The sequence below is a fragment of the Corvus moneduloides genome, chromosome 6 (assembly GCF_009650955.1).
Source record: "Corvus moneduloides isolate bCorMon1 chromosome 6, bCorMon1.pri, whole genome shotgun sequence".
Classification (NCBI taxonomy): Eukaryota; Metazoa; Chordata; class Aves; order Passeriformes; family Corvidae; genus Corvus; species Corvus moneduloides.
In genome coordinates, this window is record NC_045481.1 from 5,269,309 (window position 1) to 5,292,350 (window position 23,042).

Consider the following 23,042-nt stretch of genomic DNA (forward strand, 5'->3'; position numbering starts at 1 on the left):
TTATTAATATTTATTACCTAAAGAGATTTCCTCAAAATCAGATGTGTAACCCAGTGAGATGATTCCTTCTGCATCAGTCTGCAATCAGTCTGAAAAGTTGCTTTTCATGTAATGTTAGTCCCAAACAAACATTTTTCTTAGGTATACTTCATATATTACTGTATTTACACACCACAGTATAAGCTGTGATTTTTCTTTGCTAGAAAAATGTTCAAAAATTCTATGCTATGTTTGCTAATGAAAAAGTGCTAATTAAGAGCTTGTTACTAAAGATGTTTCTCCATAACCATCTTCAGCTGGTTTTACATAAGCACAGTGGTGATGGGAGTAGTTTCCACAGGAACATGACTGATACCACCAAACCTCTGGAGGGCAAACACTTTAAATAAACCTCATTTAAACAAAGAAGGGCCATGCTGACTCAGATGTGGCAGATGAGAAAGCAGGGGCCAGAGGAAGTGACATTACTCAGCATGACTGATTTATACAGAGCTAAATTCCCTCCGGCCTTGACCTCAGCTGGCCTCTTCACGGGGCTGCATTCCACCTTCCCTGCACAGGATCCTGTTACAGGTACTTCTCTCAGGTATTTAAAACATGGGCTTTTCTGGCCTAAAGCAGCATGTATGAAGTTTTCCCTATGTCATAAATTGATCCTCACACACTTAAAAAAAAAAACCAACAGGTGGAGACCGTGTATTTTTCAGTCATGCAGATGAGCTGCTGCAGCAAGCATCCTCTACCAGGAGTTTTGTTTGCATTTCCTCACATGCCACATGTGCTCTTTGATCTCTTCCCTTATCTCTCAGCCTGTTGTAACTTTACAGCTCCATGCTTAGTGTCTGGGTGTTTCCAATTTAATTTTGGTTTTTATTAAATCCAACATGCTAAAATTAGAAGAACACCACAAAGGCACCTAGACAGTAAAAAAACCACAACAAAATGCTTGCTTTTGAATAAGCAACACAAATTACATCCCACACCAGATGAAGTGATGTTTTAGGGCAATTGAGACCTTTTTTTAAATCTTTCCCCTCATGACATCTTTTTAGTCAGAGATAAAGCTATTCAGGTGTCTTGACAGCCCAAATCTTACCTTACTGTGGCTAGATCTGTTTGAAGTGTTATCTCCCCTAAATTTTTTAACTGACATGGTATTTGTAGCATCTTTTAGTATTTTACAATTGTTACTGATATTTCCTTATTAATTCCTATTTAAAATTTATTAAAAGTGAGAAATCCTTCACGCAACCCTTAAATAAAAATGAAACAAGAATGCTGTTGATCAACACTCTTCATTGTTTCTGTTTGCTGGATCTGTCTTTAATCAGCACTTATTTTTTGAATTTCAAGGAAGATTCACTGATGCATCAAAGCAGGAAGACAAAAGTAATCATTTAAGATAAAATTATAGTTGCATTCCATCCCCAAAAACCATATGAACCCATGCATTTTTCCCTTATTCTTTGGTGTCATTTACTGAATTTTTGTCCTTACTTTGTGTGTCACCTAATTAATCATAACACTTGTGCATGACTTTTAATTAGCAACTTAAATTTACAGCAAGATAATTAATGCAAGTGAATTCTATGTATAACACATAGATTTCCCTTGACAGTTTAATGTGTGTATTCTCCTTTGCTGTGATCAAAAGAAACAACCCACATAGGAAAGCAAAGCTCTTAAAAGACAGTTTCACCTCACTGTACTTCAAAAAGTAACAAATGCTTGAATTTTCCCATTCTATTAGAGAGATGGTAATGAGCTCTTTAATATACAGAGGCATGCACTGTTTAATGTACAACAGAAGGAGTCTGGATCCTTGCTTAATAAGCAAAAAAACTTTGTTTTACAACTGGAGTCTCCTCTACAGTCCCCAACTTAAAAGGGAGCATCACATTTGTCTGCATTTCTGAATATTAAGAACTTCCAGACTTCATTTTGTCTGGTTTTAAATATTTAGTTTGTAAATTATATTTCAGCAGAGAGGATATTCTAGCAAAAAATAGAAGAGGATTTTAAAAGGATAATTTGGACTCAAGTGGAAACACCTGTGTTTTAAGACTGTTGGGATTTTATCCTTTGATGGCACCAGGCAGTAGGTTTGGAGTTCACTCCATCCACCAGCTGCCTGTAGAGGAGAGGGATAATGAGATAATGTGTTATTATCTCAGGGGGTCCTTCAGGTGCACTTCTAGGACAGGTGTGCCCTAGTACAGTGCTGGTTTCATGGTATCACAAGTGGAACAGGGCTAAAAGCTTTCGTATTAACCAGAGAAACCAACAAGTTAAGTTGGAGCTAAAAGATGCAACAGGATGCTCATGAGCCGCTAATGGCACATTCCTCTGCTTTTTTTTCCTGAATCACCTGTTTTAGGGAAGCAAATTCAGCGCTCATCTTCTTTGTAAATAGACTCTTCTTTCTAAAACAAATAAAGTTCTAATGATGCTTGTAGAGGGATGTACTGAAGTAGAAGTTGAAACCTTGGCTTGTCTGTATTAGCAGTAAAACTCCAAGTTAATTAACAAATTCCTGCTTTCATCCATGAAGGGAACATAACAAAGTTCTTGTCATGGGGGTACCTGGTAGGACTGAATGTCATGTTACTAATGTATTAAATATGTATTATTGTAATTATTACTCCTCTAAATTAATAGATATTTTTAAAACAAAGTTTCTGTGGTCTAATGTGGAGTTGTTTCTAGCCTCCCCAGCTAAATCAAACCTAAGGGTCAAAAGAACTGCAAAAAGAAGAGAAATTCTAGGGGAAAAATATTATTCTGAGCATTTTTCCACAGACTTAAGTGGTGTTACCAAAGGGAGCGTTTGGGCATTTGTACTTTCATTTTAATACAGTGATCGTGAATGTATAATGAATATGAAATATCAATTATGTAAAGAAATTATTTAATTCAGTGAAGCAACCATTTCCACATATGCAGAATGCCCGTGGGACTCAGAGATGCCTTTGGTTTGTTTTCACTCACCCTGGTAGAAAAATCAATAAAATCTCAGAATTTAGTTTATAGTAAGTCTGATTTAATATGATTTCTTCAGATTTGAACCAGAAAAAATGGAGGGTAGAATCTGATCTCTCCAAATTTACTACCTAGTGGTTGGCCTACTTTCCAAGAGCTTCATGATCTGACTTAATTATTCTTCTTTTTTACTGAACTGGTTATGATACAATGAACTTTCATGCAAAGATGACGAAGGAAATAAAACATCAGTACACATTAGCTTAAGGTTTTATGCTGGTACACTCACTGTGCAAGATTTTGTTTTGCTGTTCAGAAATAGTTTAATCAGACAAACTTGCCACTTTGTTAAAATAAATGGGCTTACTGTGTCTGTAGAGCTTTACTCACAAATCTGTTTGTGAGAACTGATGCCAGGGGTAACAATGAAACTACATCTGAATGTAATTATGGACTTTATTATTCTATCTATTTAAAAAAAATACGTTTCACTTTTCATATTATATTTTTTTAAAAAAAAGTGTTTGGGGTACCGCATATAGGATTATATAGGGGTTTTAAATAGATACTGGTATAAAAAACTATAAACATGTACCTGCTGAATTTTAACAGAATTGTAAGTAGTTTAAAAGCAAATGTTGATAATTTACCATGTCACTATGAAATTAAAGTTCTTAGAAGACTTTAGAGAACTATAATACAGGAGCTTACTTCTAGACTTGATGAATTTTTCACAGCATTCACTTCACATATCAGATCAAATTAAATTATCGAATAGAATTTTTAAGGGTTATTTTTTTACCTAATAATTTGAGTTCCTATGCTTAATTCAGAATCGAATATCACATTTCTATTAAGTACATTATTTATTCTTCACTATTAATATAATGTATTCAACTGATTAGTATCATTTTTTGTTTCTCCGAGTTGATATGAAAGAGGGGTTGGTATTAACTATACTTTTAAGTAGCCGTCGGGGTAAGTGTGAAAATTGCCACCAGAGCAGACATCTCCCTCCTGGCTGGCGAGCTCTTTGTCTGTGTGTGGTTTGCAGGGCAGCCACGAGGTGTCTTTGTTGTACCGCTGAATTTCCACATCGGGGCTACCAATACATGCTCGGAGTGCACTGGGGAACAAGCGCTGACACACTTCAGCTGCGTTGTGACAGATTTGCACCGGGATAAATCAAAGATTTAGGTCCCATTCTTGAAATTTTGGGTTGGTTTGGGTACAGAAAACTTGAATCACACAGGTCACTGCCTGGCTCTCACCATGCAGCAGTTTTCAGGTGTTCTCTGAGCCAGAAGGGTGGGAACACAGTTTGTGCCTCTAAAGGGAGCCTGAAGGAGAGAGAAACACAAATGTCACTGAAGTAAGCAGAGGAACAACAAAAAACAACAGAATACAGTCCCTTATGAGTGAACAGGTTCAAAAATACCGTGTGGAGGAAAAAGAAGAGTAGAACTGCTTGTGCAGCATTTGGTACCCGTGGCTTTGTGTTACTGATCTCTGTCAAGGGCACTTCCAGCCCCACACAGGTAACAACTGGATTTTAAGGCAGGACTTAACAATCAGCCTTAAGGAGGATAAGGGGAGAGGAAAGGGCTGAGTGAGTTCAGTTCTGTGCAGAGATTTCTCAGAGTGGCGTTTTGCTGTTGTGCTCTGTGTGTAATTCTGAACCCTACAGAAAGACCCTTGTATCATCTTGAGTAGAATTATCCTGTGCCTTAAGGCAGCCAAAGTTTCCCGAGGTCACGGAGTTTCAATGGCCTGCTGCCTCCTCCTGAGAGGGAGAGCACTGCCTGTTACAGGGGAAGAGCTTCCATCTCCTTGGGCTGCAAAAGCCCAAAAAAATCAGAAGTACACCTGTACCTCCTGTAAAGAAGCTTGGCTTCTTTTTGATTCTCTGAATTTATCTATGCTTTAATTCTCTTGAACTTATCTATCATGCATAATACTCTTTCAATTTTCCATCTCTGCCTATAGCCAGGGCTCCTTTAAGTGCAGAATTTTATAATGGAAGCCTCTTTCGCTTTTGGAGGCTAACTGCACTCCATTAAAACACACTTTCTGTCTCTCCCGGTTTAGCAAAAAATTTCCATTTTGAAAAACAGTGTCATTAAAGATAGTTAAATGCTGAAGCACCATAAATATACAGGGCACTTGCATTACAAAGCTTTTAGAAGAGATGTCTTTATATCTAGAAGACACAGATACAACGCTGGATCTTGCATGTGTGTTCCAGGAAATTCAGAAGATGTGAGAACTTTCTTAGCAGTTGGCTGTTGTCTCCCAAATTAAGCTGAAAGATTGAAAGAAGGGACATGGTGGACTTGACAGAGCTGGGTTAATGGCTGGACTTGATGGCTTTAAAGGTCTTTTCAACCTAAATGGTTCTATGATTCTGTGTTTTAATAACATTTTGTTTGCTTTTGATTCACACTCCCTGCACACAAAGAGTAGCAGTGCAGCAAAGGGCAACAGGACACCGACAGAAGCCTTGAGGCTATGGTCCTATTTCTGTGCTTCTGCCTTATCAAACACTGGTTTTCTGGTACAAAATTCAACATTATTATAAGATTCTTTAACTGATGTTGGAGCACCCAGGATGACAGATGTGTTCTCACCACCACTGATCTGTTTGTGTTCAGGACAGGCAGCTCCACCACAGCCTTTGCAGTGTGGCAGCATTAGTGGGGTACCACCACTTCCAAACTTGACAGTGCAGACCCAGACATAAGTGGCCAAACAGCCCACAGACAGTTCAGCAGGAAAACCACCATGAGCTGACTGACAAGACAAGGGATAAACCTTCAAGTAAAATCCCAGACAAGGATTTAAAGGCTTGCAACAGAGGCACGGTCGGTTCTTTGGCTGGATGCGCCCAGGATTGTCTGCATTTACTCACCAATCTCTTCTGTGGGAAGAATCTCAGAAGGAAGTAGGACTGAGTTTGGCCCTGTGAAGTGTAATGGGGCTACAGCAGAGTTTTGATCCCATCTATGCTTTGAAACCAATGTTTTGCCTGATAAAAGAACGCAGGAAAGGCCCTTGGTTTCTGTGACTCCTGACTCTAAAGAGCAGTGAAGCCTCTCTGTAGTACAGACACACTGGCATCCTGGCTTGCTGCACAGATCCTCTGTAAGACACAAAATGAGAGCTTAGAGCCTGCAGAGCACCGACAGGTCTGCTGCAGAGCACCGACAGGTCTGCTACAGAGGCCTCATTTCTCTGTCCCCTGGGCAGAACTGGGGATGCTGCAGTGTGTGTCTATTCCCACCTTACTTAATCTTCTATAGAGCTGATTGTCAAAAAAAAGCAACCAAAACTTTGACTCTCCCTGTCTGTGCATGCATTTGAAGAGTCCTGGTACTGCACCACTTCAATAGCTTTTGCCTGCAAAGTGTCACGCTTTTCATCTACCATTTAATTCTCCTAAATGGATGTTACTCTTCTCCCCATTATGAATCTCTATTGCTTCCATGAAACATTATTTGCATAAAAGGAACTGAATAATTGATAGAGGATGTGAGCAAGAGCCAGCAGACAGCTTGGGAGGGGTTTGCTGGTAGTCCCAGTGAGTCCAACACATAGCTCCTGGCTCGTTTAATGGGATGGAAGCTGACAGGGTTTCCTTGTAGCTTTGCAGCAGAACTCAGTGCTGCTGCATGACCTCCTTGTACTCAGCTACTTTGCTTGTTGATCTCACTGCTCTCTTCCTCCATTAAGGGGAGAATTCTTAAAGCATGGGATGCAGTCTGCAGTCTGTGCTCACGTACACCTTCAAACACCACTGCAGCCAAGGCCTGGCAGGTTGATTCCATTGCCTTTATAAAACAAAAAGGAAAAAAGTCTTAAATTCATCATATTATTAAGGGCAAAGTCTGGGAACAGCTGTAATTTATGACTTTGTTTGATCCTGAATTCAAACCTGAGTTTGATTTTGGGGCTCAAAAGGTGTGGGTTTTTTCCATATTAAGGTTGTTTTTAAAAAAACCAAAACTCTATTAAAACTGTAAAACTCACCCTATGCAGATTTTTGCTCCTATTCTGCAACGTAAGTCTTATACTGAAAGTCTTCTGCATTTTAGATGTCTCCACTTAGTGAGATGACTGTCAGAATGAATATTTATATTTCTGAAAAAGAGAAAAAGCCATAGAAGCAATACGTCTTGTAAATAAAATATGTTTGGCAGCTGTCTGAAAAAAAATCTAAAAATAAACCAAAATCAAATGATTTTTCTTTCAGAGCTTTCCACATTTCTATAAAGTACATCTTTTTTAACGATAAGCAGCAGTATTAGGAGAGCCTGGAAACAGCTGGAATGATTAGTATTTTGTTTGGTGAGGAGCCGTTTCAGCTGCTCTGACAAGCAAGCTGCCATTTTCAATGTAATCACTTTTGATTCTAAAGCACTTGCTTTGCTTTTAACTTTGTGCAAATCCCTCTTGATATTTCTCTTTTTAAAGCAGATGCATTTCCATATGTCCATAAAAGTTTCCTTGACAATTCAGCACGCTGCTCAGAATGACTTCCCTGATTCCTGGTGGGGGATTTGTGAAATGAGGCTGCTTTGTTCATTAAGGATACGTGTACATAATGTAAAACATACTTAATATCCTCAACCTCTGCACAGATGTTTTTGTTCTGAAAGGCACTCAAAGTTTCACTGATTTAATTAAACTTTTTTCCCCATTTATAAAGCAATTTATTAATAACTCCTCCTATTCCTGATAGATATATTATTCCATGGTTCAAATGTTACTCTTAAAGAGTTTTCAGTACTCTCTGAAGAGAAACAATTAAAAGATGTTTCTTAAAACAGAAAATCATGAAAACAACTGATCCAGATACCTCTGCTCATTCTGTCATTTTCTGTCCTCAGAATTGTGCCTGATGTTTTTTTGGGGAAAAGGTTTTCTGCAACAACAAGCGACTCTCTGGCACATTTTGTTAAAGTCTCAGTATTTTATTACTCAAAATGTTTTACACACACTTTTTTAATTCTTATAAAAATAACCAGCAGCCAAATACATATCAGTAGCATTTTTAAATTTCAGTTCTTATTCCTTCCCACCAATTTGGCTGGAAACAGGTATTTGCAAACACTGGTAGCCTAATTTCTTGTGGCCTTTCATTTTTTATGAAGTGTTTTCAAAAGACTTCAATCAACCTTAATGGTGCGTTTTTAGTTAAGGAAACAGAATGGAGAGAAGTCAATTTAAGCTCCCCAATGAACAAGTGTGTACAGAAAAAAAAGCCATAAATGGGTTTAGAAAACAGAGCCAGTACAAGCAAAATGCAGCGAGCAGAGCGCTCAGGGAAGCCAAGATATAATGGAAAGAGTAAAATACTGCAGAGCTTTTTAAACTATATACAATTGGAACAATGGGCTGGACCCAGACATCCACGTTTAAACTGTTAGGAGATAGGTGAAAAGCAAGCTGCAATTCTGTAACCAGGGCTAGAGAATACGAGAATGGAAGGGCTTAAAGCTGAAGCAAATGAATGTGGGGTAGTTAAGCAGCATAGAAATCAAGTCAAAATTGGCATATTTCACTGTTTAATGTACCATGTGAAGAATCATCTCCTGGCTTTCCGTATTAAAGGACTATCAGTACCAAGCTCCTTAATGAAGCTGCTTTTATGCCACCTGTGAAATAATAATACCTTTATTTGCACACCTACTTTTACCAAAATACTGTAAAAGCACGGGGTAATTAACACAGCCTCTGTGAGAATACAGTATAGATCGACAAAATATATAAAACAGGAATACACCTGGGAAACTATCACCCAGCGATCGTTTAATTGTCTCTCATTATTTAAACATGGTGTTAATAATGCATAGAACACATTTTTCCAAAGCATCACAACCTCCCCGGTAAAAGGGTAGCTGCATCAATATTAACAAGCCAAAGACTTAAAATAATTCAGCCCTGCTAAAGCAGAGGGAGGCACTCTTCCAGCTGCCTGGGCCCCACCAGCACTGCTTTCAAACAAACTCCTGTACAGGGTCCCGGCGATTATCGCCGCTTGTATCAGTTTATACGCGCCTTTTATGCGTGCTCACAGCTGAGTGCAGTTGTTTTTTCAGTCTCTGCCTCACGGTATGAGTCAATCCATTTGGGTGGCTTAATGCAAAGATTTCGTAATGTACACAGGGATGAGCAGCGCTAAGGCAACGAACATCGTGCTCATTATTCTTTTAACGGGAATGTCAACAAGAAGAGGAATTAGAGAGGAAATCGTTGTAACTCCAAAAGAACATCTGACTAACCACTACAGATGACATGTTTTTTCCTTTTTTATCCTCTTCATGATCCATAAAGCAGGATTTTTCCAAAACAATTAATTTGGTTGCCAAACCCTTCTTAATTCTAAGGAGATTTAAAACTCATCTACTTGGAGTCTGTCTCATGGAATTAGACCCACAACCAGATTACAAGCTATTCCATCATATGGCTGGTGTTAGCCCAGTTGCTGCTACGTGGTACATAATTGGACTGTTTAAAAAAAAAAAGGGAAAGAAATATAAACCTCCAAGTCTTCTTTACACTAAGCCCACTGGCACCTCTGTGTTTTATTATTTATGTTACTTTCTCCTCAAAATAAAAGCTCAGCAGCCTGAGAGAAAGAGTTCCCAAAAACTTCTTCTAAGTAACCTTGATATCCTTGATATACAGACCCCACAACAAATATTAATGCTCTTTAAACGAGCCAATTGACAGCACTGGGCATTCCAATTCTACAGCAAAAAAGAGGTTTAAGTGGTAAAATGGTTCTTCTTTGTGTCTAGTGTTGGAGAGCATATGGCAAATTTCCAGTTAACAACAGTCTCTTGGTTTGCAACACAATCTAATTCCTGTGTTAATTCTTTTAATTATTAAGTGTGTGTGTTTGTGTGCACACAAGTCTGTGTGTTATTTTGTTTCTTTAAAGAGAATCAGTGACCTTAAAAAAACCGAGGTGGACTTAAATCCTGATCCACTCCTTTGTAACATCGACTTAGAGCTGGGGTCATGGTGGTGGCTTTGTCGTCTCTGCTTGTGGTGCACAATGGTCTGTGCTTGATCTTTGCAGCCAAGATAAGGCCAACAGTTAGATAATGTCTCTGCTGATAGCTGTGGTCTTGGGCCTCTGGTGATCCAAACATCCTGAATACAACACCACCACCTAGCCTTTGTGCATGTTACCTTTATGGGGGAACTATAGTGGCCAGGGAATATGGAGGAATGTCCTGAGATGGCACTAGAAGGGTTGCCCCAAAGAGATGAACCCAGCAATAAATCAGTGCTCTTACTTCATAATAGTCTTCTAATTTATCAAACCTAAACCAATTCCAAAAACTAGAAGCTTTTGCCCTTCATCAGTCTCTTCACTCATCCTGTCCCCTTCTAACTCTGTGACTGGACATGATATTGACTGCATTGGATGCATCATCTTTTTCTTTTTCTTTTTCTTTTTTTTTTTTTTTTTTGGTGTTGGCCTTTTATGTCTGTGATTCTCAGGATTAAACTTAAACTGAGTTCACAAGAGTAACACAAACAAGAGCAACCTGGAATGACCCGATTGCCCAATATGCATCACACTGGCAAAAAGACATGAGGCAACCCAGGAATTTGAAATAAAGAAGGACTCAGTTACAGAAAATGGAATAGAAGAGGTGTTTGACCTGCAGTTTGGACTGATTGTTCGAAAACATAATATGGTGCAGTCCAGATAAAGTATCTGCCTGGGAAAACTCTTCCCCTTTTGCAAACAGAAAGGATGAAATATTGTAAGACAAAGGGATGCTGATGCATGTGAGGACCATCCATTCAAATTCCAATAGAGCAACCCAATTTTTAGTTACACTTGAATAATTTAATTTAACTGTTTAACATTTGTAGTGCAAGGATATAAACTGCTTAAACCTAGATATTTAAATTCAGATTAGCTCCTTTAAACTATATTATTAAAAAAAAAAGAAATGCACTGGTATCTGATTTTCACCTTTGGCTTTCAGTTTGTAATAAAAATTCAAGTTATCCTATGTCTACCCTTTCCCCAAGAAAAGAATTGTCCCCTTGGGCCTCTAACTGGACACTGATCTTCTTGGGAGAGGAAGGCTGAAGTGGGAGTTTATGATGAATTCCAGCTTCTGAATCCAAGCTGAGATTTCTCCTCCCCACTACCAACATGCAGCTTTGACACTCCCTCCGCTGCTCTGCCTAGAATTGTGTGGGATCTGTTTTGCCCTGCCACAGAAACACACAGGGAAATTCTATTCTCATTTCTCATCCTCACTCTCTCCAGGGCTCAGAGGGAATGCCCCCTTTTCACTTCCTTCTCTTTGTGCAGCTCAGGCCATATTACGAACATTAAATAACAATACCTCTCTCTATCTCCGGTTTGTTCAGTGTGTAACATCATCTAGAACAAAACAAACTGCAGCATTTCCTAAAACATGAATTGTTTTTAAAAAATTCAGGCTGGCCAGCTGTTTGGAGTCTCCCAGCTAGGAATGCTGCCTTCAGAACCCCCACTTCATGCTCCGGCACAGTCTCTGTTGCTCACCACTGTGTCCATCTGTCTGCATGGCATGTCGCCAGCTCTTAAGTTGGCCAGATCTTTATCCAGGGTACCAAAACAACACGGATTTGGACTGACAGCCTCAGTAACTGCAAGTGTCACTTCTTCTGTTCCAAGTCCCTCTGCAGTGACAGCATTGCCTTCCTTGCTAGACTGCTATCTCAGGTTGGTGTATCACTCCCGTTGGCCTTTCGGCTCTGTTTCAGAAAACAACAGAGCGATATTGATGCGGAGCCATACAGCTACCAGTGAAAATAAAATAATCAGCATTGTATTCTTATATGCATCATTTTTTATGTACATAAATGCATTTCTTCCACCTAGGAGCTATATACTTGAGGTCCATGAATGTGTGAAAAAACGTAACTGTTGTATAGCACGAAAACTCAATCACAAAACTCCCCTTGGTGTTATTGTGACAAGAACTTGCCCTAAATGTAATTTTGCTAAAGCTCGTTTAAAACAAGCAGGTCAGGACCCAAATTTGCAAACATCATTTGAGCAGTACTGTGCTCCAAGGAAGTCCCACCAAAATAAATTAATTTCTACTAGAGACATTATCCATTGCAGTTCTGGGGACTGGGATAAAGTTCGGGGTACAGAGAACATGCTTTTGCAGTATTTTTCTTTCTTTTGCATAGTTCCATATGCAAATGATCTTGCTGGAGGTGCTTTCTGACCCCACGCTGTGAAAGGCTTCCTCTTGGGGCCATCAGAATTCATAATTACTTCTAAAATCCCTGGTTCAGAAGCAGGCTATTTCCTTTAAAAATTCCTCTTAATTTCAGTGGGCTTATTTGCTCTACAACCATTACAAGGCAACAAAGCATTGCTTTTTTTTTCTGAGATCTGAGTAGTTTATGTTCTGGATTGAGGACAGCAAGAGCCAGATTGTCACTGTAACTGTAATTTATCTCTCAGACAATTGCTATATAGTGAAACATAAAAGTTTAAATCACAGGCCTGGAGAAAGCTCCCTGTGTTGAAGGAACTCCCGGGCTGTGGAAACATCTGCTATTTTGTCTTTGTCTCAGTGGCACGTGGAATTGCACTGAGGTAATGGAGCACCCTTTGCGTGTAAATCACCCTTTCATACACACCATTTTTTAAATATTGTTGCTGTTGCTGTTTGTTTCTCATCCCATTGCTGTAAGTTTTCAGTAAATTGTTATCTCAACCCAGAGTCTCTGCCTTCATCCCTTTGACACCAGAGGGGAACAGGGGAAGGGGAGCATCTTATTTGGAGCTTAAGTTAAAATCTTTAAGAGAAAATAGTGCCCTGTGCAAAGAAAACAGTAAGATGAGATTGACACAGATACATCCATGGGAAAATTTTTCTAAGGCAAAGCTTGCACCACTTCTATGGTTGCACCAGAGCTCCTCAATTTCACAGCTTCCATGACAGCGAGCAGAGGCGTCAGGGCTGGTTAAGGGAAGGTTTGTTGGGCACCACCAGGGCAGTCAGACAGATGTGGGGTCCTCCTGCTTCCCTCTGCACTCCAACCTGTGCCTGAGCAGCAGCAGCAGCTGGGCCAGCACTGGGTCCCTCTAAGGAGCCAGGGACAAGGGCAGGGCTCATTCCCAGGTACCATCACTTTTGTGGCAAACCAAAACAGCTACAACAGCTCTGCAAGCTCATTGTATTCCCATCTATCGGGAGAAGGCTGCAAAAAGTGGGACCACCTCAGAACTTCAGGAAATTTCTGGATCATATACTGGAACACTTCCCATGCTTAACAGAAAGCTCTTTTAAAAGTATCGCTGGTGGGTTGTGCTTTCTGTATATGGACAGGGTTATAACTAGACATGGATAACTATTTCCAAATTTCCCTATTTTAATTCTTTCCATTTTTATGAGGGTTTTTTTGAGCTTGCTAGTGTGTTCTGTTCTATTGTTAACATAGGGTCTTGCTGAGATTCCTCATCAGACTAAGCTTTAAGAGAAAACACATGCACAGCATAGAGCAGTTCCTCTGCTGTTTCTGCAGAGAAACAACACAAAATCTGCAGGAGCACAGAGCCATCCTCAACTACCCTCGTGCTCATGCTGGCATTCAGCCTCTGTCAGCCTTCTTCAGGGGCAGTAATAACATTATAATGAGACCAGGAGACAAAACTGTCAAATTCTTTCCAAGACAATCTTCCAGGCTCATCAGCATAGACAATCATTCCTTTCACTTCTGGAGTAATAGGAAGATTTTAACCAATATCTTTTGATTTGAGTTGGACTTGAAAAATTACATAGCTGGGGGCCCTATTTGAAAATGCAATGAGACTGAAATGTAAAGTGCAATTTCCCATGCAGTCTGCAGGGAGAATGAGGCACTTGTCCCAGCTCTCTTAATTGTCTCTGATTGCTGTTTGTGTAGCACAGTCACTTTCTCGTCTTCAAAATCACCTTCAAGGGCCCCAACATTTTTCACTTCCCTGTTTTAAATCAAGAAGGGCTAAACACCCACCCATTCAACCATTACGGCTCTTTTATGTTATTTATGTGTTTTATGCTATTAGGCTTTAAAATTTTGTGTATTTAATGGGCCTTGACAAGTACTTAAGTAACAGGTTTGAGGACACATCAGTTGGACTTGGCACATGTTGATTAAGGTGTGCTTAACCTGACAGTTAATATTTTGCACCATTTTCCCAGCAGCCATGACTGTTATGGAAGAAGTGCTAATTTTCCAAAAATGGTTAGAGCTTGATTATTATGTTGGTTCTTTATTCACATGGCTTCATTATTTTGTTGGCGGTGCTCTGTGAGAGATGAAGTAGTGCTATTATTTCTACTCCCAGTTCCTTTCAATCTCTTGCAATCATTTAGGCACACGTGTGACATTACTCAGATAAGCAATTCTGTTTGCCTTCAGTGAGGCTGGGCAGCAAAATGCACTCCATAAAATGAGCTGCTGAACTTCAGGAGTGACTACAGGATTTTCTGGTATACAGCTGGGGAGGCAAACAAGAAACTGTAAAAATCATGGTTGTATGTCCCACTATGTCTTCTCTGTCTACATAAAGAGCTTTCATTCACAAGGGATGTTCTGTCAGCTGGAAGCCCCTAGAGCCTCCCTCATTTTTTGGGAAGCCCAAAGGAGCCTGGTTAGGGAAGGAGGGAAAGGTCAGGTATTTGAAATAAGTGGAATCCAGAGAGGCCACTTTGTCCTCTAAAACTGTTTCTATCTGTGGCTGGAATATTAGAAGCTGGTATTCCCAAGTTACCCGACACAGCAGAAGTCCAACTTAGCTTTTTACATCAAATTATTCATGGAAGTCAGCAGGAGGTGGAGATAAACTATTCATTCTGTGCATATCTATGTGAGCATCTCAGGAGAGATCCTCAAGGTCCTGCCAAGAAAACAAGTGAAAACATTTTAGGAATGGGAGGGAACATTCATAATTGAAATCACCAACAGGATAGTTTGATTAGTTAATTCTACCAGAATAAAGATGCCACCTTTCCTCAGATGATGGGGCAGCACAGAGGAGAGCAGAGGAAAGTATGAGAGCAGGAGGGAATGTGATTGTCACTCCAACATATTCTGCCAGCCTGATTTTACACACCACGGGACCTGTGTGACCCTGATGCTTCAGACATCCTGACCTGATAGAGGGTACCCAGGCACACCTGACACCTCTCTCCTTCACTTCTTCCCTTTTGTCAAGATAATACTATAATGTCATCATACCACCATCAGGTCCTCGTGGAGATGCCCCTAAACCAACACCTCCCTCCACCTCATACTCACCCAAAGTTTACAAAACCATGTTTTGAAAGGCTTCTGATTCCTTAACACACAGTTGCAAATGAAAGGCAGGACTGCAGACAGAAGCCAGCTCCCTTTTGCCCTTCTTTGCTGGAGAAATAAAAAGTGGAAATAATTATTTAACATTGTCTTATTTTTCCGTGGCTTTTTGTTGTTATTATTCCAATTGCCACAGCAATTCTCTCCAGTCCTGGGTCTGAATGTGCTGCTCATGGTTCCTGCCTCAAGGAGCTGACAACAACAGGGGGAGAAACCACAGATGGACAGAGCCCAACAGACCACAGGGAAGGAAATAATAAAACAAGCCAGGTTAGCATGTATTTGGGCTGACTCAGAGCACTTGAAATTTCACCTTAAAGAAAATAAAACTCCATTAATATTAAAGACTGTGCTAGTTTCAGACCGTTTAAGTTAATTTTTTTTTCTCTGCAACAAGAAAATAAATGCCACATAAAATGTGAAATTTCTTCAAAGCCCCTAGTCTAGCAACAGAGAAAGGAAATAAATGATGTTTTAAAAATGAAAGCTTTTTCTTTAAATACCATATTTAAAATGAAGAGTATTGACTGGTTTTTGTTCTTTAATAAGATGTTAAGAGGTTTCTTAGTGGTATTTGAGGCAATGGGAGTAAGTCAGGGTTAACTTGGCAGAAACCCCAAACCACACTTAGCTGTTCCCTATTGTAACAGTGAACAAAGGTTTTATTAACATCTTACTCCTTGTTGAGCCCAAACGTCCCTTTTCAACACAACCACAGCCTTGAATCTTCAATTTGCAGCTCTGTGGAGAGGATTTATGCCTTCAGATCCAGCACATTGTTCAGCATTTGTTTACATTTATCCCCATCAAAAGTTATCTATGAATAGCAGAGATGCTTAGAAAAAGAGTATTTTAAATAAATCAGCACCATAGTTTGCTCATCTCTCAAACTGGATGTCCTTGCCCCAAACATTCAGCATCAATTCTATCCCAGCCCAGGCCGAAGCTAATTAATTCACTGCCTTTTCAAGACCCAGTGTATCACCAGTCCTTTCTCCTTGAGGAATTTAAGATGAAGCATTTTTGGAAGGACAATCTCCTGCCACCTGGAAAGATGTATTTCAAGACCACACATCTAATAGTCACATTTAAAAAGAAATCAACAGTTTGCAGTCCTTCACAGTGATGTGGTGATGACATCCACATTTGGGTTCCTCCGGCCAGGAGGGACCAGCACCTCATCCACAGACCTCCCTCACAAGAAGAATTCCCTCTGTTTGACTTGAGCCCTAGGGTCAGCTTTCCTCATGTATCAAGTTTCCTAATCCACATTAATATCCAAACACGTCAGCATTTCCTGATGCATTTTGTGCTTTGCCTCAAGGGCACAAGAGCACGTCGTGGGAAATATGCTCCCTTCCTTCATGGAAATAGTCTTTAACCTTGTATGATCTGCTGGCTCATGCTCCAGGGAAATGCACCTTTGTGGCCTCGGGGCACTGCAAAGGAGCATCCCCTGTTCTTTCTGTGTCCTTTCAAGTGCTTGATCTCATGGAAAAGATGGAAACAAAGAGACTGGTATGCTTTTATAGATGGCAATAAAAACCTCCACTGATTTTGCATGGATTTATAGCAACTTTATTTTTTTTTCCACAGCGGACAGCAATTTTTCAGCTTCCTCACCAGGGTCTGTGTTTCTAGTTCGTGTTGCAGCTGCCGTAAAAAAGGGAATAAAAAGGGCTGCTCTCCAACCTCGAGAGGGCACCACGAGCCAGTTGAAAAAAAGGAATGGAAGCAAACAAGCTTTACCTCAGGCACCAAATATTCCTGTCATGAGGATGTTCAATTACAGTAATTAGCAATAATCACATAAGCAACAGGAGCTTCCCTTACCTCCCTTCACCCCTTGGAAGAATGGAGTCTACTTCATTAAAACCTCTGCTTCCTGCCTAATCCCAGGGACCCGTTCAGGGGTGCTTCCTTCGGAGACCGGGGGACCTGGATTCACCAGCGCAGCTTCCCAGCGCTGCTGCCAAGATGCCGGGACAATGTACGAACTGCAGAGGGGAAAAAAACATATTGTAGTGACTCATCTGACTCCAAAATGGAAGTTTTAAAAGGGGAGGGAGGAAGTGTGAAACGTTAACAGGGCCTATTACATGCTGTGTGACTGTAGCCATGCTTTCCAAAACAACTCTGACCTACTTATAAGGGATGAGCTCTGTCCATGAAGCAGGATTTGGGTTTTTTTCATAAATAATTATGTTTTCCCTCCTACCACCCGGTATCCAACCAACTTAGTCAGACAGTACCTGATTTGCAGGGGGAAAGCTGAAGTTAGCAGATTTACTGAAGGTCACAAGAAATCACATTTGTTTAAAGAAAACAATTTTTTACTATTTTAGCCTGGATGCATCTCAGTCCAGTATCTTAAACTCAAAGCCATTTTTCCACCCTCCAAACTGAAGCATTCTGAAGAGGAAGCACAGCGCACTTCACCTGCTGGGAATGCAGAGAGCAAGGCAGCCCCAGGCAAAGCACTGGGCTACATCCATCCACACAAGGAATGGAGTTGAGGGGTTAAAATCTGCTGCCCTAATCTCCATGAACACAAAATGATCCATAATACCATGCCATGAAGACCCTCTACCCCAACCTGCTCCAACAGTCAAATTAGGAGTGAGCAGATTAATTGTAAAAATCAGAAATTAATTTTAGCAACATTTCTACTTCTTTTCCCTGCTACATCGCCTTTATAATGGTGTTATTCTAGTTGCACATTTTCTTGACAAATCTAATTTTTGGTGCTATTGATAACTTTGCAGTATAAAACCTGAAAGAAAACAAAGACATTTCAAACTGGAGAAGTAAAACAAAAAAAGTAAACTATGTTAATGTTAAAAATTACTCAGTGAGTTTGGGTAAAGAAAGGTAGCTAGAGAGTTCTGAATGTGCTTAAATTCCTCAGTGTGGATGAAAGAACAGGCCTGGATTTTCCTGATCTCCAAACGCTTGAAAATACAGGCAGCACAAAGGTATCTTCCATACTGACTTTCCAGAAACCAGGATTGTGCTCTCAATGTCTTCAGTGCATTGTCTGAGCCATCCAATATAGACGGGAAAGTCTGGATTCAAGATATAGCACAAAGTATCAAATTTCACTAATGGCTGTAAATCCATGTTGTGAATCAATGACTGTCCCACGTGAAAGGCAAAAGCAAAGGAAAAAAACAGGAATTCAGTTCTATTAGGCTTTAGGTCCTTCTACCGCAAAATAGCGTGCAACATGATAAAGGCAAAGAACAAATTGGACATATTCAGGACATTTGGCAATCTTATAGCAATTCCAGTCAGTGACATTTCACAACCAGCATTTCGCTGTATCCTCTGTACTCAGGAAACCAGATGGACGCTCTACATTCTCACCATTGGTAAGCTGAGGGCAGAGATGGGGAGGTCTTGTTGTTCGAAAGAACAACCATGCAGAAAAAAACCCCAGCATACAAAGGAAACCACGAATTTCAGTCATATAAAAGTACAGAAAACAAGTGGTTCATTCATGACCAAGAGGATTCCATTTACAGATGTTTATTTTGGGGCAGCACTGCTGTCATTTAAACAGAAGTGCTACAAATACAACATTTTAGGACTCACATTACAACACAGAGAATTAAATAACTGCAGTTTCTTGTTTCTGTATAGATTTACACAGGTACTCCTCGTATCGATTGGTTTTGTCCTCTTTTCAGACTTCTGACGGCCACTAGAGCTCAGGATGATAATTAAGTCTTACAGGTGTGAGGGCCATGAGTTAAAAAATGATGTGTGGGTTTTGTGGGAACCTCAGATACTTCAATTTCCATCCCTCTAGCTCTATCCCAAGCATTTATTTATAAACACTTCCAAATGGCAAACAGCAACCTCCTCAACGTCAAGTCAGAGAATTGCAAAGTCACAGAACCACAGAATAACTCAGGTTGAAGGGACCTCTGAAAATCATCAAGCCCAACCCCACTGCTAAGGCAGGGCCACCTGGAGCGGGTGACACAGGAAGGTGTCCAGGTGGGTTGGGAATATCTCCAGAGAGGGAGAATCCATGACCTTCCTGGGCAGCTTGTTCCAGTGTTCTGCCACCATCAATGTAAGAAGTTCTTCCTCATGTTGAGGTTAAACTTCTTATGTTTTAGTTTATGGACATTGCTCCTTGTCCTGTTGCTGGGCACCACCAAAAAGAATCTGAAGACTGAAGGAGCTGGGACTGTTCAGTCTGGGGAAGGTCAGACAATTATATCAATGTATATAAGCCCATGGTGGGAAGGAATTAGAACACAGAGACCAACTCTTCTCTGTGGTACCCAGTGAGAGGACAAGCAATGCAATGGACATGCATTGCAATAGAGGAAACTCCATTTAAATATGAGAAGTTTATACTGGGAAGGAAATCAAACACTTGAAAAGGTTGCCCAGAGTTGTTGTGGAGTCTCCATCCTTGGAGATACTCAAAATCTGAGAGGACACAGCCCTGAGAAACCTGATGTACGTTGATTCTGCTGCGAGCAGGGCTTGACTAGACAACCTCCAAAGGTCCCTTCCAACCTCAACACTTCTGTGATTCTGTGACTGCCAAGCCAGTTTTTTTTCCAAGTTACTGATGTGTTTGGACACAGGAAGAGCCACAAGCTGTATCAACAAACTTCTGCGACTGGAAAAGTTGAATTAATTGCTAGAATCACACCAGTCAGCTGGAGAGGACGCAAGTTTCTGTTCGATGGCCTGCCAACATAAACATTATTGTTGCAGAATCTGAGCTCTAGCCGAGGGCTGGGTGCCAGATTTCTTGATGTGCCTCGAGAAACCTCGACTTCGTTAGCCACAGTAGTAGCACCCTGATAAGAGCTGCATGTGATAGCAGTGGGAGGGGCCGGCTGAAATGGGGATTGAGCCTGCGCCACCAGATCTGCTGCACCAAAAAGGGTACGGATGCCTTAGCCCAGCCAGAAAATCACCTTGTGGCAAACAAGTGGCACAAGGAAGGAACTACGGAGATGGTTCCAGAGCACCCAACAGAGAGGCCTGGAAGAGCTGGCCTTCTCATACTCTGGGAAAAACTGTCAGCAGCCCCCAGATCCCCCTGTTCATTTCTAGTCTTCCACCCAGCCCCTGGAGAAGTATTTCATGAACATTCATTTCAGCAGAAATACTGTCCTATTCTATGGCTGTAGGTGGAGTGGGAGTAACAGCCAGGCACCAGAGCAGGAAGAGGTAAGGGATAAGCAAGATTGAGCACTGCTGAAGGAGCAGGCTGGCAGCTGAGCTTCTTGGTGGAACTTCATGCTTCTTCATGGATGGAAAACAGGAACGGAGAAAGAATGGTCCTTCCCTTTCATTTCCTGGTTACATGATGAGCTGTTTGATTGTGATAAGGGAGATTTCATTGCCAGCTTTGCCCTTTTGGCAGAGGGCTCTTTTAAGGTCCAGTTCCTGGAATAAATTTAAGCTTTCTTTTTTTTTTCAGGCCTGATAATTTCAGAAAAAGCAATGTAAACATAATTCCGAAAGACACAAACTGAGAAGCAACATTCCTCACATCTCAAAATCGTTCAGCCTAGTTTTTAAGTCCATCATGTAAGTTAGGGAAGAAGGTATACGTAATTATTTCATCTGCAAAGGCAGATGAAAATACTATTTTAAAGTACATCCAGCGTATTCCAAATCCCCTTTTTAGATCTAGCAGTGTGGTCTGTTACATCAAGCATCATAAGGCTTGTTTCACAGATTCAGTTGCAATGCTTGTCTGCCCCCTTCTATATAGATGACATGAAATGAAACAAACTGGAGCTAGATGCTGAGGAATTATTTATTTTGAAAAATGATTGCACATTTTTAATCATGTTTGCCATGGTTAATTACATAGACTTGCTCAGGAACAAAATTAATCTTTAGGCTGGCTTTATTTTTCATTTTGTTATGTACTATGTCTCCAAATGTTGAACTATAATTTATTCCTAATCACACTGGTGTTTTTGTAGCACAATCAATAAACATCCAACAAAGGACGTCCTCTGCATTTTGTTACAGCTTAAGCAATTTTCACTTCAAACCATGTTATTCTTTACTCTTTGCTTTCTTGTCCAGTTCTGCACATCAGATGTCTATAATTGCCATCCTCCCAATTGCATACACAGCCTGTTTATTTCTCACATCCAAAACAGGAGCACAAGCATAAAGGCTGACTAAGACAAGTATAATTACTGTTCACAAGAACAATTCTGCAAGATCCAAATCTAGCAAAGTTTGTAAGCATATATTTAATTTAAAACATGCTTGTATTTCCATTGCCTTTGACAGAATACGTTTTATGTTAAGGCTTCTATGGAAATTCTCACACTTGAACTATGCACAAGCTAAAGACCTTCACTGGATCAAGGTCTGAGCACCTCACAAACTGAGCAGATCTATTGCACTAAATGCAACCTTCTTTGTCTTTCAGAAACCAAATTCCTTTACTGTCTTTACACTGCAATAGACTCACACTTCAATTTAAGATCTAAAATGGAGAATAGAAATATGACATACATATTAAGTGAAATTTCAGATATGAGAGTTTCTAATCTGCAAAAAAGCTTCAGTGGAAGTGGTTCATTCTTAGCAAATTACCTGTGACAAGTCAGAATTTCACTGATCAGCTTCTCAAATACTCAGTGTCTGTTCAGAGGAGTATCTAAAAACTCATCATGCCCAGTCCTTGACGAGGAACAAGAATTCAATTCAAACTGAAAAGAGGCAGTGCTGGGAGAGGTTCTGACATTCAGAAAGGGTAGCAGGATAAAAGAGAGAGAAAAATGACAGACTCAGTCTGCACCATTACTAAAATTAGATCACTTCTTTTGTTCTCCTGAACCTTCTGCTCTATTTGCCAGGAATCATATTAGCAAAAGAAACTGTGAGAATCTGTCCAACCTTATTAGAGAAGCTGGACACAAAGAAATTATGAAAATCTCTTCTAAATGTACTTGCACATAAAAAGAAAAAAGGCAGAGTTTTAGAATTCTGCAAGATTAGATCAAAACCCATGTCAGAAAAACTGGACATCAAACTAACCAAGATTAATTAACAGTATTGCAGTGTGCTGCACAACAGCACAGCACAGGACTTTACCATTTCTGTCTCTCTATATACTGTTTTACTGCTTAGGACAGACCTGGCTCAGAGGTGTGCCCATGGCTCCCGACAATAGCAACCAGTTTACCCAAAACATTGCTGTCTAAGATACAATTCAATATTGCCACCCAAAAGAGCTGTGAAGGTCCAGCTTTGCTCCTGAGGAGTATTTGGGTGGCTGGCAGGGAATCCCTTCTCCATGTGGAATCTAATAGTCTGTAGTGCTGTAGGGGCAAGAGGTGATTCTGGTGTATACCAAGGAATCATGGCTGAACTCCTCGATATCGTGGGAATTTCACAGGAGAGTCTTTACACTGAGATCTTCCCTCCCTGGCCTGCTTTTTTGAAGACACAATTAGAAACAATAGGTAAGGACTAACTAATACTTTAAGTTGGGCACACAAGGGAAATGTGATTGAGTGATAGGATCAGGCTCCTTCTCCAGTTGGATTTCACTAGAATAGCTGGTAGTGGCTCTTCTGTAGCCTCATGTCCATAGTCTCATGGTAAGAACATCTTTTAGGAGCGGCAGATTGAGCTAAGAAGGTCCTTGACCTCCTTCCTCTTGGGGTGGGCCCCTAGCC

General features: G+C 40.4%; 1 long non-coding RNA gene across 3 annotated transcripts; it reads right to left on the bottom strand.

Annotated features, from left to right (window-relative positions):
• Positions 1-1,276: 1,276 nt before the first annotated feature.
• LOC116445961 lies at positions 1,277-22,135 on the bottom strand. Of its 3 annotated transcripts, XR_004240970.1 has the most exons (7): positions 21,955-22,135; positions 17,191-17,354; positions 15,301-15,408; positions 11,540-11,751; positions 7,006-7,116; positions 5,888-6,806; positions 1,277-4,319 (listed from the first exon to the last, which is right to left on the bottom strand). It is a non-coding gene; the product is annotated as an uncharacterized LOC116445961 (long non-coding RNA). The 3 variants fall into 3 exon arrangements; XR_004240969.1 differs by having other exon boundaries at positions 1,277-6,806; XR_004240971.1 differs by lacking the exon at positions 11,540-11,751 and having other exon boundaries at positions 1,277-6,806.
• Positions 22,136-23,042: the final 907 nt, after the last annotated feature.